A 6,365-nucleotide genomic window follows, 5' to 3' on the forward strand; every position below is an offset into this window, starting at 1 on the left:
ACAGGACCTGTCAGGGTGGCTCTCCTGGATTTCCTGGAGTGGGGCCGAACAAGCTCCATAGTGGGGCTTCCCTGCGGCCCCCTCAGAGGCACAGGACAGGTCCCTGCACAGGCAGAGCTGCCCTGGGGCTGTGGGGTGGGGATGGGCTCTGTGAGCCCTGGCAGGGAGTAGAGCTGGGCACAGGGAGACGCTGCTGGCAGGAACAGCCCCACTCAGCAGAGACATGGGCAGGGAGGGACAGGGAGCTGCTGCCACAAATGCTGGGCAGGGGGATGTGGCACCTCCCTGCTGTCCCTGTGGCTCAGTCACCTTCCCCCAGCAGCTCCTCCCCGGGCTCCTTTCCCATCCTAAGCAGAGCCCCTGCCCTCAGTCCAAAGGGGCTCGGCTGTGCAGAGCTCCTGCAGTAGCCAGAGCCCAGGGAAAGAAAGATAAGCCCCTGATTTCCATCAGTCTCTGTGTCCCTCCTACCCTGACAGGAGCATTGTGACATTTCACTGCCATGCCCAGGTGCCTGTGCTGTCCTTGTTGCCACCATTGGTTTTCTAAGGCAGTGCAAGGGTTCGGTGCTGGCAGGTGCCCGTCCAGGCAGGGACCCTTTGGATCCTGCTGTGGAGATGTGTCTGTGGGAGCAGAGTGCCCAGGTGCCCTCAGAGGCCCTTCAACTGATTCCCTGGGTGTCCTGCAGGGCTGCAGGGTGCCCTCCAGAAGGGCACTGCTCTCCCGTGCTGTCTCTGGGCTGCCTGGGATCCCTAGGAAGAAGACAGCTCAGTGGTACGGCCAGGGAAAGGCTGCTGGGTAGCTGCACCTGGGCAGCTGCAATGATCCCTCTGTGCACCAGCCTGGCAGGAGTCAGCTGAGATCCTAATGAGGCACCCTGAGAGAAGGTGAGAGCTCTGTCCATCTGGTCTCTGACCCCAGAGTCCTCTGCCCTCAGCACTGCCCCGTTTGTCTGTAGGGAAGTCTGGGTGCCTCTCCTTCAGCTCCCAGCTGCCAGCAAGGGGCAGCTGAGAATAGCCCTGATGGCCAGAGCTGCTCTCTTGTCCCTGCACTGAGAGACCAGCCCTGTGCTTCTCAGACCCACACGATTTCACCTGCAGTGCATTAAAAATGTCAGGGATTTCAAACACCCACAACCACTCCTAACTGTGGCAGGTGCAGCTGGATGAACAAATACAAGGAATTCTCTCAGCTCAGTTTTTTAGATGAGCAAATTGCAAACAGCAGAGCTGAAATTTTTTTGGTGTCTCAGGAGTCCATTAAATTGGTGATCACCCAGCATTCTCACTTGCCTCTCACTGCACAAAAAGAAGGAATCCTCTGGAGCCCATTTGTGAGTCCCTGCTCTCAATGCCTGCAAAACCCAGGGCCCAGGTGAGGGGAATGGAGAAATGTTCCTAAAAAGAGAGAGACCCTGAATGTTGAATTGCTATGGGGTATGCAATATATTTTGCTCTAAGTCTGGTCCAGCTCTGTCCTGCCTTTTCCTCCTCAGCAGAAAACCATTTCCTGAGGCAGCAAATGTCCAACAGCAGCTCAATCAGCCACTTCCTCCTGCTTGCATTGGCAGACACGCGGCAGCTGCAGCTCCTGCACTTCTGCTTCTTGCTGGGTGTCTCCCTGGCTGCCCTCCTGGGCAACGGCCTCATCATCAGCGCCGTAGCCTGCGGCCAGCACCTGCACACCCCCATGTTTTTTTCTTCCTGCTCAACCTGGCCCTCAGCGACCTGGGCTCCATCTGCACCACTGTCCCCAAAGCCATGCACAATTCCCTCTGGGAAAAAAGGGACATCTCCTACACAGGATGTGCTGCACAGGTGTTTTTCTTAATGTTCTTCATCTCAGCAGAGTTTTCCCTCCTGACTGTGATGTGCTATGACTGCTACACATCCATCTGCAAACCCCTGCACTATGGGACCCTCCTGGGCAGCAGAGCTTGTGCACACATGGCAGCAGCTGCCTGGCCAGTGGCTTTCTCAATGCTCTGCTGCACACAGCCAATACATTTTCCCTGCCCCTGTGCTGGGGGAATGCCCTGGTCCAGTTCTTCCGTGAAATCCCACACATCCTCAAGCTCTCCTGCTCCAAATCCTACCTCAAGGAACTTGGGGTTTCTGTTTTCACTGCCTCCTTAGCATTTGGTTGTTTTGTGTTCATGGTTTTCTCCTACATGCAGATCTTCAGGGCCATGCTGAGGATCCCCTCCGAGCAGGGACGGCACAAAGCCTTTTCCACCTGCCTCCCTCACCTGGCCGTGGTCCCCCTGTTCCTCAGCACTGACACATTTGCCTAGCTGTACCTGAAGCCTCCCTCCATCTCCTCCCCATCCCTGGATCTGGCCCTGTCAGTTCTGTACTCATTGGTGCCTCCAGCCCTGAACCCCCTCATCTACAGCCTGAGGAACCAGGAGCTCAAGGCTGCAGTGTTGACACTGATGACTGGATGGTTTCAGAAACATTAAACTGCTGGCCAATTTCTGCAAGTCACTTGCAATGAAAGTAGTCTTTGATACTACTTGGGTTTGGTGGTTGATTTATTCTTGTCTTTCTTTTGTTTTAATTTTTTAATATTTGCAACAAAAGAAGGGCATTGTTTGTGCCTTTTCTCATTTTCTTTCTCCACACCTTCACTGTGGCCCCAGACTGTGTCAATGAGGAGCAGGCTCTCAGTGGCTTTAGACAGAATAAAGGATCTCCTAGCAAAGTTTTCTGCAGAGATGCTCCTTTTGTTGCCTTCTCTGGAGCTGCAGCAGCAATGTCTATGTGCAGAGCTGGGGGCGGATCAGTGCTGGCACAGCAGCTGTGCCCAGCAGCAGCAGCACTTGGTGTTGCCAGTGCTGCTCCCATGTCCCTGCCCTGCTGCCCTGGTGGCCCTGGTGTTGCTGTAGGGCCTGAGTGCTCTCGGGGCTGGGCACAGCCCTGGGGGTGGCAATGCCGGGGCTGCAGCAGGGACAGGCCATGGGCACTGCTGGGGCAGCGCTGACACCTCAGGCCACGGCCCTGGGGGCTCCAGGCTCCTTGGCCAGGCTCTCTCAAGAACACGCCCAGGCCAATGCTCAGCACAGAAAAACCCGGAGAGCAGCCCCAGGGTGGCCATGGGCAGGCTGGGGGCAAACAGCATGGCTGGTGCTTTGCAAGGGCCCTGGGGGAGGATGGAAAGGAGCAGCAGAGCAGGAGCTGACCCCCCAGGTCCCTTTCTGCCTGGCTGCCCTCCAGCCACTCTGTTCCCAGCCTGTAGTGCTGCAGGGGTTGTTGTGGCCAAAGTGCAGGACCCAGCAGTTGGTCTTGCTCAATGTCACCTTTTGGATTTGGTCCATGGATCCAGCGTGTCCAAGTCCCTCTGCATTGCCTTCCTACCCTTCAGCAGATCCAAACTCACAGCCAACTTGTTCACCACAATTCCATGAGGCCCTACAGTGTCATAAAGGCCCCTCTGTTCCATGAGACCTGTTAGTGTTAAAAAGTCACTTGCATCCTTGGGCCCAGCAGTGTCACAATGGCACCGTGGTCCCCCAAGGCCCTTTAATGTCACAATTGATCCTTGGTTCCCTGAGGTCTCGCAGTGCACCAATGATCTCCTTGGTTCCACAGTGTCACAATGGCCTCCTGGTCCTTTGGGGCCTCCTTTGACACCACGGTGTCAAACATGTTTCCTTCATTTGCAAAGTCAGCCCACTTTAGACTAACATTGCAAAACATAAAAAATCCAAGATCCTCAGGTGATCTTGGTTCCATGAGTCCATGCAGAGCAACACTGGTGCCTTGGTTCCACGGGGCCCTGCAGTGTCACAATGGCCCCATCATTGCACAAGGTCCTGCAGTGTCACAATGGCCTCCATGGTTCCACAAGGTCACACAGTGTCACAGTGGTCCCTTGATTCCATGAGGCCCCAGAGTGCCCCAATGGATTCTCTGGTGTCACCGTGTCACAATGGACCCCTGCTTACACAAGACCCTACAGTGCCATGAGGAACCCTTGGTGTCATGGGGCACCAGAGTGTCACAATTTTCCCTTCAGTTTCATGACTCCCTGCAGTGTCACAATGGCCCATATGTTCCATTGGGCCCCAGGGTCTCACAAGGGTCTCCTTGGTTCTGCAGTGTCACAATGGCCCCTCGGTTCAACAAGTCCCTACAGTGTCACAGTGGCCTCCATGGTTCTGTAAGGACCCAGAGTGTCATACTGGACTCCTTGCTTCCATTCAGCCCACAGTGTCACAATGGAACCTGGTGCCTTCAGTAAACAGTGTCACTGTGATCCTCTTAGTTCCCCAAGGCCCTGCAGTGTCACAATGGCCCCTTGCTTCCCCAGAGCCCTGCAGTGTCACAATCATCACAGAATGACAGAATAAACCAGGCTGGAAAAGACCTTGGAGATCAGCAAGTCCAACCTGTGACCCAACACCACCTTGTCACGCAGACCATGGCACTCAGTGCCACATCCAGCCATTCCTTAAACACCTCCAGGGACAGTGACTCCACCACCTCGCTGGGCACCCCATTCCAATGCCCAGTCATCCCTTCTGTGAGGAACCTATTCCAAATGTCCAGCCTAAACCTGGCCTGGTGCAGCTTAAGGCTGTGTCCTTTTGTCCTGTCACTGTTCCCTGGGAGAAGAGCTCGACCTCCCTGGTTGCACCCTCCTGTAACAGAGTTGGGTGCAGGGAGCCCAGGGAGGGCCCAGAAACGCTGGGTGAGAAATGCTGGGGCACAGTGAGATGGGCGAGTGCAGCCGGCCAGGGCAGAGGAGCAGCACGCCCAGGGGGCACAGCCTGCAGGACAGATGGCCGAGGGCTGGGCAGGGCTGGCAGGGCCACAGGCACCTAGGCCTTTGTGCCCTGGGCTCGGGCAGCGCCTCTGGAGCCCCACAGGAGGAACTTTCCTGGCAGGGGCTGCACTTTGGTTCTGCCTCGGCCTCCCTGGGGAGGCTGGCAGGGGCTGCAGGCTGATGGCATTTGTCCTTGCTGCCCCTCACATCCCCCTGGCCCACAAAGAGCCCCGAGCCAGCCGGGAGGGACAGGCCCTGCTGGCCCAGGCTGGGCTCAGGGCTTGGCCTTTCTGCTCCCTGCAGCCAAGCCAGGCCTTGCTCAGCATTGCAGTGCCCTGCCCAGAGCCTTGGGCTCCCTGCACTCCTGGCCTCAAGGATCTGCTCTCAGCACTGCCTGGGCAGCCTTTGGCACTCCCTGCCCTCCCTGGGGCCCAGCCGTGCTCCAAGGCACTTGGAGTTTGGCTGCTGACTCCTTGAGCAGCTTCTTCATCCTTCTCTCGCTGCCTGAGGCTCCTGGAGCCAGCCCCAAACCCACCGTGGGGCTGATTAAAATACAGAAAGCCCTCAGGAGCTCTTTGTCTCCCTTCCATTGTCTGTGAGTCTCCAGGGCTTGTGCAGGGATTGGAGTCAGCTTGGAGTTCCCTTAAGGAGGGAGATTCCAAAGTGCACATCGTGATTTTTGGTGTTAATCAAGGAAATATTTTTTTACTTTTCATTTCTGAGAAGAGGGGATAGAAGCATTCCCCAGGTGATCTTGATGCTGAATGTCTCCTGAGGAGGTCTGGGCAGGGAGAAAAATGACCCCCTTGCAGGCTGAGCCTGTTTGGACAAGCTGCTCCTCACCCCCAGCCTCACCGTGTCTGACATCGCCCACCTGGGACTGACATCGAAAAACATAAAAAAATTTAAGCTTGTTTCCTTATAAATAAAATATTATTAATAAAGGTGATTATAATGATATCGTTCTAATTTATTATTGTATTATTCTTATTTTTTACCTAATTTTATATTATAATAAAAATCAATACATTTTTAGCAATGAAGAAAATTTTTGGTCATTGGTTCTAAGTAACACAATTCCCTTCATTAATTAATAAATCTCTATTGGCTACGTATTTCTTCTTCTTTGTGATAACTAGCCATATTTGGCATCATTTTTTATCATCTTTTGGCATCATTTTTATCATCTTTTTCTCCGACAGGATCAAGGAGGAGGAACTATGGGGTTCCTGGAGACATTTCAGGGGCATATTTGGGGCAGTTTTGAGTCTGGGGAGGGAATTCAGAGAGAACTTGAGGCTCTGGAGGACACTTGGGGGAGCCGGGTGGGCACTTGGAGGAGCACTCAGGGATTCTGAAGGACAGTTTGAGGTCTGGGGCAGCACCTGGGGGTGCAGGGGGGCCCTTGGAGCTCAGGGAGGGGAATTTGGGGCCTTTGGGGTCCGGGCGGGCCCTTGGGGGCTCTGATGGGGCTCTCTGGGGCGCGGGGGGGTGATGGGAGTTGTAGGCGCGGGTATCATCCGGTTTAACGGAGTCGCGGAGCATCGTGGGTGTTCTAGGCGCGGCTGCACTCGCTCTCGGTGGGGCGCGGGGCATGATGG

The 6,365-nt window shown here is 55.1% G+C and overlaps 1 pseudogene across 1 annotated transcript; it reads left to right on the forward strand.

The window, feature by feature from the left end:
- Positions 1-1,518: 1,518 nt before the first annotated feature.
- LOC311165848 (olfactory receptor 14J1-like) lies at positions 1,519-2,458 on the forward strand (annotated as a pseudogene). Its single transcript has one exon. The product of its transcript is annotated as an olfactory receptor 14J1-like (transcript).
- The last annotated feature ends 3,907 nt before the right edge of the window (positions 2,459-6,365 follow it).

Source organism: Fringilla coelebs (genome assembly GCF_963513975.1).
Source record: "Fringilla coelebs genome assembly, contig: SCAFFOLD_30, whole genome shotgun sequence".
In the NCBI taxonomy this organism is placed as follows: Eukaryota; Metazoa; Chordata; class Aves; order Passeriformes; family Fringillidae; genus Fringilla; species Fringilla coelebs.